This window comes from Polypterus senegalus, chromosome 4 (genome assembly GCF_016835505.1).
Source record: "Polypterus senegalus isolate Bchr_013 chromosome 4, ASM1683550v1, whole genome shotgun sequence".
Taxonomy (NCBI): Eukaryota; Metazoa; Chordata; class Cladistia; order Polypteriformes; family Polypteridae; genus Polypterus; species Polypterus senegalus.
Genome location: NC_053157.1, coordinates 48,339,795 through 48,352,455, shown reverse-complemented (window position 1 = coordinate 48,352,455; position 12,661 = coordinate 48,339,795). Strand labels below are relative to the sequence as shown.

The window sequence follows — 12,661 nt, the reverse complement described above, 5'->3', positions numbered from 1 at the left end:
TAAAATATCTTATACATATAATTTATCAGTAAAAAAACAGCAATTCAGAGATTCAGCCATTTTAACAGAAGACCAGCTGTGTGTGCTAGCTTAGCACTTGTTTTCTTACAAAATAACTGTTCACGTCCTTCTGGCTCAAAAAGATAAAATCACAATAAACTGTTTGTGCCACATGGTTGGTTTTGTTTTGATTTACTTCTGTATTAATCTGTGAACTCACACAAGCAAATAGAAAATGCATCCAATACCTTAAACAAAATAGTACCAGGAATATGCAGTAAAACATTATTTCCCAATCTCTGTTGTAGTCAAAAACATGGAAGGCTTTGTTTTTTAAATTGAAACTCAAAGAGAACATATTCAGTAACTTTTTATGCTTTAATTTTCCATTGAGGCCCCATGCCTCATAGTTTCCATTGTAAAATGCCAGGACTGGCTATATATTTCTTAAAAATTTATAGAAAATATATAACTTTAGAACATAATTATGTGTGGCAAATGCATATATACCATGTTTGTGTAGAAATAACTATGACTTGAAAAATGGTGTACTTATCCCTTAAGGAAAATGTCACACTATTACCTTCTTATTTTATATAGTAAACACCAAGTCAAAATACTTTACAGTTGGTTTGCATGGTTAAAGTACCACAGTGGAAGGACAGGCATCCCGAAGGAGATAAAGGATGATTTCTTGTCTGGCTGGAGCGAAGTAATAAAGGAAAACAGATGGATAGACTTTCCAGCCCAGAGGGAACAGGAACCCTTACCCATTCATGAGGCCAATATAATGGAAGGGCTGGGAGAGACAACAATGCTTGGACCCTTTATCCTCCAATACACTAGGTGGCAGCTTCCCCAGGTTAGGATTTCTTCACAGATGAATACAGGGCACACTGGGACCTGTAGTCAAGTGGAGCAGCCCTGTTAGAACCCGGGGACTTGTTTGACATGGAAGTGCTTCCAGCAGACTGTGCCCAAGCATCAGAAGCACTCCCTGGTCTACGATAAAAGAAGTTGCTTGCTACTTGATCTCATCCAAGCAAGTTGGAGTCAGGAGGCAAAGGACAATACTTGCTTGGAGGAAGTAGGACGGAGAAGGAGGAAAGCCTTTATTGTTGTAGTGTGCTGTACAGAGAATTCTAGAAGGCCCTGTAAAGGTACTGGATAGAATTTAATTATTATATTTGAACCTGTGGCTGTGTCTCTGTCAGTTGTGTCCAGTGTTTGGAGCTCAGTAATGCCCCCTGTCTTTCACAATATTTCACTTACATTTGGGGAAGCTTGCTTATAATGTCACATAGTGAGAGAAGGTGTGGAGGCCCGATTTAAAGCCAATATAAAAGGTGACCGTCAACCTTTCTTGACAAACACCATACTTGGTTTTCTGTTTTTCCTATAAATGTGTGTGCTGCAAAGAGAAAAGTGGCTAAAGTTATAAACATATTGGGTTGTTCCATACACCTGCAATGTTTCATTACATTTCACTCTGTCAGCAATGATCAAAATTACAGTCCTTTAGTATATTCCATTACTGATACTTCATCATTATCAATTACTTTTAATTTTAATCTTCTAGGAGAATAATATATAATTACATAAGTTTTTGTGTGTGATTAATGGGAGCTGCAGTTAATAAAAGAGTTAATGATTATTGTGAGAAAGTCAGCTTACTATAGCAAGGCTCTATATACAATAAAGATTTGATGTTTTCACTAAGGCAGCACAGTGATAAGTTGTTTAGCCCTTCTGTCCCCTGGATGCAGTGTCCTGGATTTGAATCCCAACCAATCTTTGTATGGAGTTTGCACATCCTCCTTGTGTTTGCATGAGATTTCCCTCAGGTACTCGTGTTTTCCTTCCACATCCCCAAAGATGTGAGAGATGGGCTAACTTTTGATTTGAAATTGGCTCTATGAGCAGGTGTATGTGAGTGACCCTTGCAATAGACTTGGTGCCCTGTCCACAGCTAGTTCCTGCCTTGTTCACAGTGCTGCTGAGATAGGTGCAGCCTTACTGTGACCATGAATTGAATGAAGCAAATTTGATAATACTATCTTATGGTATATATTTTGTTTGATTAAACTGAGACATTCTGAATACACCTTTTACAAAGATACAATCCATGAAATGGCTTTTCTCTTCACAAAGAGTTAAAATCTCTGAACAAAACATTTGAAAGCCTAAAGCACACTAATGCATTCATTAGCTGCAAGTAAGATATTTGAGCATCTGGTTATTCACTGCAAAGCAAGTATTTTGTAAAGAACCAGGCATTTCTGTGGTGCAGTGTGTAATCCATACTTGCAAGCCCCTCTTCTGCAGTATTTATAAGATGGCATTCTAAGTTTATGTCATTATTCATGTACTGTCATCTCTTCTCTGGACTGATGCAGGTCCTTCCACACCACGAGTTCAGCTTGTCCAGAATTTAGCCTTTTTTTTTTAATATACAAGCTTGCATGGCAATCTGTACATTCCATTATACCTTTTCAGATTTGCCATTATTGGTTACATGACTCAACCTTCTTCAGATTCAGTTTGACCCTGTGCGCTGAACCTGCAGTCTACAATAACACCATATGTGCTTAGTAGGGCTGTAGAGTCAGCCTTCACCTGTTTGATGAGGACATTTATTTAGTGGCAGAAGATCTGTTGAAAAGTGCACAGAGATTCATGGCCTTGACACCACAGATATGGAACAGCCTTCCCATCACAATCAGAAATTCAAATCCATCTCTAGTTTTTCAAAAAAGCTTGAAGCCTTGCCTTTTGATAGTTTGTGCAGCCACTTGAGTCAGAAATCTTAAGATAGTAAAATGTACTTCTATGTCTTAAAACAGTTGGAGCCCTTGTCATACAATTTCCTGCCATCTTTGTTTGTGCACATTTTGCATTGATAAGTTAATTGTAATATTTCTAGTTTACTTGAATTTGTTGAATTTCAAAACAGTACTTGTGATTAGTGCTTGATTGGTGTGTGAGTTGTAAGAAATTTTAGATTAAGCAATCTAATAATGGTATATATGTAAGTCCATTTTCTTCTCACTTTCTAAAGAGCTATTTTGGGGCTGACAGAATGCTGATGTGTGTAAATGTGCCCTGTGAAATGTGAACGCTTTGTTGGTGAAACAAACTCAGGCTTTCTGTAATGATGCACTGTAGAAATTTCACATTTTGTTTTATTGTTGTTATATTTCATGTCTATATGATAATTTTGTTGAATTTGTAATTGTTTACTCTCCCCTTCAATGTAGTTATTTTCCTTGTTCTTTGTGGGTGACGACTCAGGAGGTGGGGCCACCCTGATGTCACCACTCTATAGCCCATCTCAGGGTATTTAAACTGGCCTAGAAGGCTCACGAGTTGTGAAGCATCCACTTACAGGTGTTTTTGTAAGTATTGCTGTTTCTTGTTGGAATTTCTGGATTTTTTGATTATATCTTGCTTAGTTTTAAATTATTTTTGGATATCATTTTGTGACCTGTTTGCTGTGGGTTGCCTTTTATGCAACTCCTGTATGCATTGTTTTGCTCTTCAAGCCTTTCTTTGCATTTTTGCTATTTTTATTTATAAATCTTTGTTTGCCCTATTACAAATACCTAAGGGTTTACAGTTATCCCTTCTCTTTTGGGGATTTTGTTATATTTTGTGCTGTTTGTAATTTGTTTTCCAGCTCTTCATTTCTTGGACCTGCTGCAGTTGAAGCTTGCAGGTAGCCTTAAGCTGATATCACATTACGTGACTTTTATTCATGGGGTATGTCAGATTTGCTGACTGCAGTTTCTGATCTCATTGCCAGACCCATTTCAATTTATTTGAGTAAAAATCTCTGCCTATGTAACATTTACCAGGTGAGTGCCAACTTTCTAACACTGTCATGCTTACCCATGTTTCTGACAGCCAATAGTGTGCTGCTTTTTCTGCTTTTTTTTCTTTTTTTCCATTCTCTTGTGGCACATAAAAATACATCAGACAGTTGAGCTTCTCTCCTGTTTTATGAGGTTCAAATCGCCCATGTTCCTTGTTCCTCATTGCTGTATTGTATGCATTGTACTTAATGATGAGCATTCATTGCCTGTCAGCTCTCATGCACACAGAGCCTACCCATACAAATAAAGTCTAAATCAAACCTGTTTGATTTTAGTGGAACAAGTTGCAGTCTATGTTATATTACATGACTGGTTTCATGAGAGTGCACAGCTGACTGCCTTTGACTAATGTTATGGAAAAGAAGGCAATGACTGAAAATTGTTGTTAAAGTCACATATTGTGACATGGCATTTAAAGGTCCTAGCTAGGTTAAGGAGGGGCCCTGCTGGACAGACCAGTGAAAATTCTAGCCTGCTTGAGCAGCAGCCTTTGGTGGTATCACACCTTTTTTGTTTTTAAAGATAATTTGGAGGAAACTTCAAATCATGAGAATGGTTTCCAGTCTGATGTATAAGAGAATTTACTGTAAAAAAATCATCCTTTTATTCAAATTATTTTTTAATCCAGAGATCTTAGTGGAATTCTGCTAATGGTGCAGAAAATCGGGGGGTCTAAGGCATAACCAAATCATCTGCATAAAGGGATGCCTAAAACATTTGCCAGTATCTTAACATCATTATTCAGAAGTGAAATTGGTCTGCAATATATGATGCATATTGCAGTGAGTCTTTGCTTTTCTTTGAAAGGATGGTAATTAACATCTAGCGTAATGTTTTTGGTATACTTTTATTTTCTTAGTAAATATTACTAACAACAGTGGCCCTACAGAATCTGAAAATATTTTGTAAAATTCTACTGGATAGTCATCTGGGCCTGTAGCTTTTCTGCTTGGCAATGAGTTCATAGCATTTTTTTCAGGATCTCAGTGATTTATCAAGCTCTTCTGCACAGAGAGTATCAAGCACAGTTATTTGTATTTTATAAAAAAATAAATCCTTAGCTCGTGCCCTTACCTCCTTTACAGTGTGAAGAACATAAAGTCTTATAGTATTTCTTACATTAGTTATTTCTTTGTGTATCCTAATTTATCTTTAATGCTGCACTGTTAATCACTATTATTGCATTTCAAACTTCCTGTTTATGTGTCTCTTGAGGTAAAATCATATTGGCCTTTTTTGCCATGTATATAATAAAAATGATGATGTGGCTTAAAGGTAAGTTGTTCTGTTCTTCTTGTTGTAGTGCCAACCTTTTCTTATGAGTGCTTCAGTATTTCTACTTAGCATTTTCCAGATAAGTTCTAGAAATCTCAGTAATCATTTCTGATGACTTTCTAGTCTGTAGTTTTTTAATGTGAATCATGCAAAATAATGTGTCCTCTTTAAACTGCCTTCATTGTTTCCCAAATTATTTCTGCAGAAACCTCTGGAGAAGTATTGTTCTGTAAAATAATATAAACTGTAACTAAGCACTACACATAACACCAAACAGAATTATATTAATAAGAAAGGTCCTATACAGTAATGAGGTCTTCTGATAAGAACATCCCCTTTAAAACATTATCATTGCTGTACTGTATTTACCAATACTGGACAGGTTCTCAAATATACAGTAGGTATTCATCATACAGTGTGAAGGTAGACAGACTAACCTGAGCAATATACTGTATGTGAATAAGGCCATCCATGACTTATCAGATATAGGAAAGGGGAAATTATCAGCCAATCTTTGGGTGATAATTTGAAAGACGTGGCCAAACAAAAATGGATCCTGGGTAGCAAGTCCAAACATCTATGAGACCTACATTACATTTAGTGTTACAAAAGCCTAGCATGATATGTCAAGATATGGCTCTACAAAGAACTCCTACTGACAGTAAAATCCCATAATTCAGGAAAATACATGTTAAAAAAATCTCAGCAAATACAGAAATATTTCACACCAGTCTGCTCAGTGTACATTCTAGCTTTTTGTCCTGCATTATTGTGTGTTATCTTGGGACTCCAGTGCTTCTGATTGCTCAAACAAATGAGTTTCTCTGCATTGTATAATGTCCATCTGCCACTATCTCAAGTAGAATACATCTTGATTCTGCAGCTGCAATGTTTATTGCTTTATTATTATTTTTAAACTAAACCAACATTGAGAGATATCATGAAATAAATTACGGGTATCTGAAAATATGTCTATTTCAGATACCTGAAATGTATTTCAAAATTTTTTTTGTAGTTAGCAGTACTGGAGTCCCAAATTTCCATGCAAAAGTGCAAGAGGAGCTACTACTGTTGTAGGAATTGAAAAAGAAATTGTAACTTGGTTATCAGTTTTGCCTCATACTGGTAATTAATTAAATAATTCTGTGAGTATCCTACTTTATTTACCTTAGCTTTCTCTGTTGTAGGATGCGTGTTTTCAGCCTTTAGACTTATATCAAGTTAACTGAAGCACACCAATTTTAAGAAACAGAACAATACAATTTATTGGTAAATGCAAGGCTTATAGAAATATGACAACTGAGTATTGTGTATATTGACATATAAGGCCAGATGGAGACATACTAAACAGACAAACATATAACATAAAAGCTGTCTGTTTACTGCTATTTAGATTTCTAATTAATCTTGGCACAAATTAAATAGTTTTATGATACCAAGTCTTTAAAGATGGTGTCTGATGTTGTGTGGAGTTGCTGCTCTGTTGTTGATTCGGGTTCAAGTGTAGGGTTCTTTATGCATTGGAGTGCACTCTTTCTCTTTCCTGCATGACCATTGTCAGTGCTGTGCTGCTGCTTTCACAGCTAAGCTAGGCCCTTTGCTATGGTGTCTACAACCTAGGGAAATGCACTACTCTTTCTGGCACAAGAGTTTAGATGCTGAAGTTCCCTTCTTGAAGTGATGTTTGCTTCTCAGCCTTCAGACTGGCTCAATGTTTAACTTGGCAAACTGGATCTCAGCTCACAGGTTCACAAAGAGAAGAGTTTGATGGATTCAGCTCTCCAAGGAAGAGCAGATCATAACTTTTTAGGCTTCAGAGACCAGGTTTCAGAAGGTCATTATGCATATTTCCTCCTCCTTGAGAAAATCCCAGAGAGGATGCCCTGAGAGAATCGCCAGGGAGTTCAGTGAGTTTCCAGTGAATATCCCAGAGAGCTTCTTCCTTATACTTCCTTTAAGAGATGAAGTGCATATGGTTTTAAAGGATGGTTGAACCTTCCCAGTTACAAAATCTGTGTTTTCTAAAAGGCAAGTTTTTCTCTCCATCTTGTCTTTTGTCATCCCTTGAATTATACGTCTTCGTTATTGCTTTAGTCGAGTCGTTCTGGTTCAAGAGGTTTGCATAGGGGCCCTTGGAGAGATGTGAGGTCACCTGTGATTTACACCTCTGTTATCAGTTGAAGTCCAGGCAGATCCTGAAACAAGCTGGAGATCAGTCACTTAGTTTGAAATGCAAGTGGGGGAAGGCACAGCTGCCTGCATCCCAGTTAAATATGCATTTTTAACTGGCCTGCTGTACCATGAAAGCCTAGCATTATGGGAAATATCCATTTGTCCTATACAGTCCCTGTCAGCAACAGCATGGAATTTGCATGCTCTCTTTGTTTTCTAAGTGGATACTTTCTAACATCCCCAAAATTCATGATTAGTTAACCGATGACTCTAGTTTGGGCCAGTATAAATATAAGCTGATGCAGCCGTACAAACTTTCCTCGACTGCTGCCTTTTTCAGGGTTTGCTTTTGCCTTTTGCACAGTTTGCTTTAGCCTCTGCAATCTTAAAAATGGGACTAAGCAGGTTCAGGAACTGGATAGATTATTATCTTCAAAGAATTCCCTGTCTATTTCAAGGTATTTAAATTTTGTGAGTGAAAATTGTATCTATTTGAAGTTATATTATATTGGAAAATAAGGTAATGCAAGATTTCTTCTAAATGCAATTTAGATAACTCCACTCTGGACACTGACTGGGTCAGTATTTCAATAAAAGTCCTGTTATTAAAACACAATAGCACAAGCCACTGCATTTTAAGATATTTCAAATTCATTATTAGGTATATCTTTGTGTTAGTCTGCCTTGACATCATTTTTATATTAATCATTTAGTGGCCTAGGGCTCAAAGCAGAATTAAAATGTGCAAAGTGGCACCACAAGTCAAAAGCACAACTTTCCTCATGGCTTCAAACAAAATTAAAAATATTCATTTTTGAACACTAAGATATTCATCTGTGATGATTAAACTGTTGTATTTTTCTCAGTACTTCATTAACAAGAAAGGTACACATTTTTCACTTAATTTTATTTAAATTATGTAACTGGCAACTTAGGATTTGTTATACTCTATATAAGATTTCCTAAACCCTCTACAATCATTTAAAGAAATTGTTTCATTTTCTGTGCCCTAACAGAACAAGATGCAGAGGACAGAGCGGAGCAGCCGAAAGAAGAAGTTCCATTTTCTGTGCCCAGTGTTTTTGCAGATGTTAAATTTGTGGCTGGTTTGCCTTCCATGTGGAGTTTGCATGTTAGCCATGTGCTCGTGTTGGATTCTTTATGATCTTTTTGTTATTTTTCCCACAGTTGAAGACAAACAATTTTGTTGACCGTGTCATGCATGCGTGTCTGTGAATCACCCTCGGGGCTCCTCTAAGGTATTTGATTCCACCTTCGGCCGAGAGGTTGTGCTGTCACTCATCATGTCCTCTACTATTTCTCCCACAGCAGTGATAAGATGCCCAGTGAGGGCACCTAACCCCGCCACCTTCCAGTTCAACAGAAGGAGGCGTCACCTTGTGAAGTGAGCACGACAGTGGACAGAGCTCCTGTGCAACTGAAATAAAAGAAAAACAACAAGAACAGAAAGCCCAACTGTGGCCGCTTTTTGTTTGATTTATTTTATTGCCTCAGTGCCATTTGGTGCTTGTATTTTTGTTATGTATTGAGAAGTAAATGGGGACAATGGATGGGTGCTCCAATTTTTCTTTTCTTTTCTTCTTTCCTCACTTGTCCATAACTGATTTACAGTAAGTGACTGTGCCCAGCTGCAGATTGGTGTCCTGTCCAAGATTTTTTCCTGCCTTGTATTGTCACTCTTACTGTAATTAAAAATTTGCTAATTGATATGTTTCATTTATTTTTATAAAGTTAGTAACTGTATATTATGTATTTTTCAGAATCAAAGCATGGAACAAATTCCCAGACTGACTTTACCTGCGAAGGTGTCACACAGCACAAATGTGAGCATGGATAAGCAGGGTCCCTTTTTCTAAAAAGCTAGCATAAATCAGAAAGTGCCAGATGGAGAGCTAGGGTCATCCTTGTTACAGACTCAGCACAAAGCATCCATTAAATTACTGCATAGAGGATGAGCAATGCAAACATTCAACACTGGAGACGCTCGATAGGTCTGGATTTTATTAAAAAAATGTAAGTGGTGGGGAACTAAATGAATAATTAAATAAAGGGGCTGTACAGTGTCATAATAGCTAGCCATGCTTTCTCGAGGATCTTGAGCGCAGGGTTTAATTCTGTGCCTAGTTGTGCTCTGCACAGATCTCAGGTTTTTTCCTCCAGCACCCTTGAAGACATAGAGGTTAGTCTAACTGGCAACTCTAAATTTACCCCAGTGTTTGTGTGAGTGTGTGTACCAGAGCATGTTTTTTTAATTAAGTAATGAACACACTTGTACATGTGGGAAAATGCAATTCAGAATCTACAATAACACAATATACTCATAGAAAGAGAAATCTCTGTAGTTCTACCTTTGGCGAGCAATAGTAATGGTGTGCTATTTAAAAAGAAAAAAAACACTTTAAATATTCATTATATGGTACATTTCAAGATGACACCCATATAGTCTGTGAAATGGCTGAGTATTTAATAATACATGAATGTAAGTCACAATAAAAAGAAAATATATTTCATGTCATGTTATGATTGCCTCTTATTGTTAAGGTATTCTTAAGTAGTTTTTAAAATCTTTCATGCTTTCTGACATTTCCTAATCTGCGAAAAAGAAGAAAATGAGTACTTATTTCAATTTACTATGTACTGAGCTTGACTTTTTAATTAGTAAACAAAGCAAGTTTTATCCTTCATCATGACTTCCATTCACGAGGCTTTCTAGGCCATTCAGATGCGCATACCCTTTTCTGTTACCTGACATGATATCTTCATTGTTGGCACAGCACATCTCAGTGAGGCAGCCATTCAGATTGGGGAACAGCAATGTATTCTTATGGAGCCAGGTGTAGGGAAGAGGGCAGGTATAGCAGCTAATTCAGATTCACAGTGCAACCTTTGCATCCTATTCAGTATTAGTGGGGTCTTTGTCATAAGGCAGAAAGGAGACGGGTGCAGACTTTGCTCTGTTTTTCTCCAATTGTTAAAAATAGCAAAGCAAATCAATACAATGTTGACCAATTTTGTGGGCCTTTTGTAGCAGGTGTTTTACATGAACAGCACTGTCAACATCAGAATAGAAATTGTGCACATCATCTTGCTAGGACTAGCTTAGACTTTGAATTTTTTGGGTGTTGGAGAATCTCCATGTGTCCATTATTTTGACTGTTGTTTGGACATTGAGTTATAGTGATCTATACAGCTTTCATTTTCAGTTATGAAAAACATGTTAAGTCTCTTGTTCACTCAAGATGTTCCTTTCAAATGCTGTTTCATTTTAGGAGTCAAAATAGGTTGCCCAATGCACACTTCATAAACATCAACACCAACAACATTTATTTATATAGCACATTTTCATACAAATAATGCAGCTCAAAGTGCTTTACATGATGAAGAAAGAGAAAAACGTAAGAATTAAAATAAGAGAACACTAGTTAACATAGGATAAACCTAAGGTCTGATGACCAGGGAGGACAGAAAAAACAAAAAAACTCCAGACGGCTGGAGAAAAAATAAAATCTGCAAGGGTTCCAGGCCATGAGACCGCCCAGCTCCCTCTAGGCATTCTACCTAACATAAATGATCAGTCCTCATTGTATTCAGGGTTCTCATGGAAGGACTTGGCGATAATGATCATGTGGACTTCTGGCCTTTAATCCATCAATGATGGGGCTTTGATTAGGTGGTGGTGGTGGTGCAGATTGCCACCACAGAAAACCAGAAAAAGAACAGAAGAGAGAGTAGGGGTTAGGATAGATTTTGGAGCCACCATGAATAATCATGATAATTATTTGGAATATACAGAGCATCAGGATTAAACTAAAATGAAGTTATGAGAAAGCCATTTTAAAGTAATGTGTTTTTAGCAGTTTTTTAAAATGCTCCACCATATTAGCCTGGCAAATTCCTATTGGCGGGCTATTCCAGATTTTAGGTGCATAACACCAGAAGGCTGCCTCACCACTTCTTTTAAGTTTGGCTCTTGGAATTCTAAGCAGACACTCATTTGAAGAGCTAAGGTTACGATGTGGAATGTAAGGTGTCAGACATTCCAAAATATAAGATGGAGCGAGATTATTTAAGGCTTTGTAAACCATAAGTAGTATTTTAAAGTCAATTCTGAATGACACAGGTAACAAAAGTAGTGACATCAAAACTGGAGAAATGTTTTCTTTTCCTAGTTAGGACTCTAGCAGCTGCATTCTGCACTAATTGCAATCGATTGATGTCTTTTTTGGGTAGTCCTGAGAGGAGTGCGTTACAGCAATCTAGTCAACTAAAAACAAATGCATGAACTAATTTGTCAGCATCTTTCAATGATATAAGAGGTCTAAATTTTGCTATATTTTTTAAGTGAAAAAATGTTGTCCTGGGGATCAGATTAATATGCGATATAAAATTCATGTCACAGTCAACAGTTACTCCTAAATTCTTTACCTCTGTCTTGACTTTTAATCCTAAGGCATCAAGTTTATTTCTAATAAATTCATTATATCCATTATTGCATTATCACTAAAATTTCAGTTTTCTCTTTTATTTTGAGAAAATTACTACTCATCCATTCAGAAACACAAGTAAGACATTGTGTCAATGAATCAACAGCATCGGGGTCATCAGGTGCTATTGATAAATACAGCTGTGTGTCATCAGCATAGCTGTGGTAGCTCACGTTATACCCTGAGATAATCTGACCTAATGGAAGCATGTAAATCGAAAAGAGCAGCGGACCCAGGATAGAGCCTTTTGGAACACCATATAGAATATCATTTGTCTTTGAGTTGTAATTACCACAACTAGCAAAGAATTTTCTACCTGCTAGGTAGGATTCAAACCAATTTAAGACACTGCCACAGAGGCCCACCCATTGACTAAGGCGATCCCTAAGAATATCGTGATCAATGGTGTCAAATGTGGCACTCAGATGTAAGAGGATGAGAACAGATAAACAGCCTCTGTCCGCATTTACCAACAAGTCAGTTACTACTTTAACGAATGCAGTTTCTGTACTGTGATTTGTTCTGAAACCCAACTGAAATTTATCAAGAATAGCATGTTTATCGAGGGGGTAATTTAACTGCATAATGACTGCTTTCTCTAGAATTTTACTTTAAGAAAGGCAAGTTAAAAATAGGTCTAAAATTTTCAAAATCAGAGGAGTCAAGATTATTTTTCTTGAGCAGGGGTTTAACTACAGCAGTCTTAAGACAGTCTGGGAAGACCCCCGAAAGTGCGACTTTCATCTGTAACTAATTCCTGTAGTGTCTGCTATGTCATGCACTGTCACTTTCTGATTCTCCATTGTGATCCATTTCAGGATGTAAAAATATTTTCTT

The 12,661-nt window shown here is 37.1% G+C and overlaps 1 long non-coding RNA gene across 1 annotated transcript; it reads left to right on the top strand.

Moving 5' to 3' along the window:
• The first annotated feature begins 3,267 nt into the window (after window positions 1-3,267).
• Window positions 3,268-8,366, top strand: LOC120527315. Its single transcript, XR_005633316.1, has 3 exons — window positions 3,268-3,395; window positions 3,677-3,854; window positions 8,336-8,366. It is a non-coding gene; the product is annotated as an uncharacterized LOC120527315 (long non-coding RNA).
• The last annotated feature ends 4,295 nt before the right edge of the window (window positions 8,367-12,661 follow it).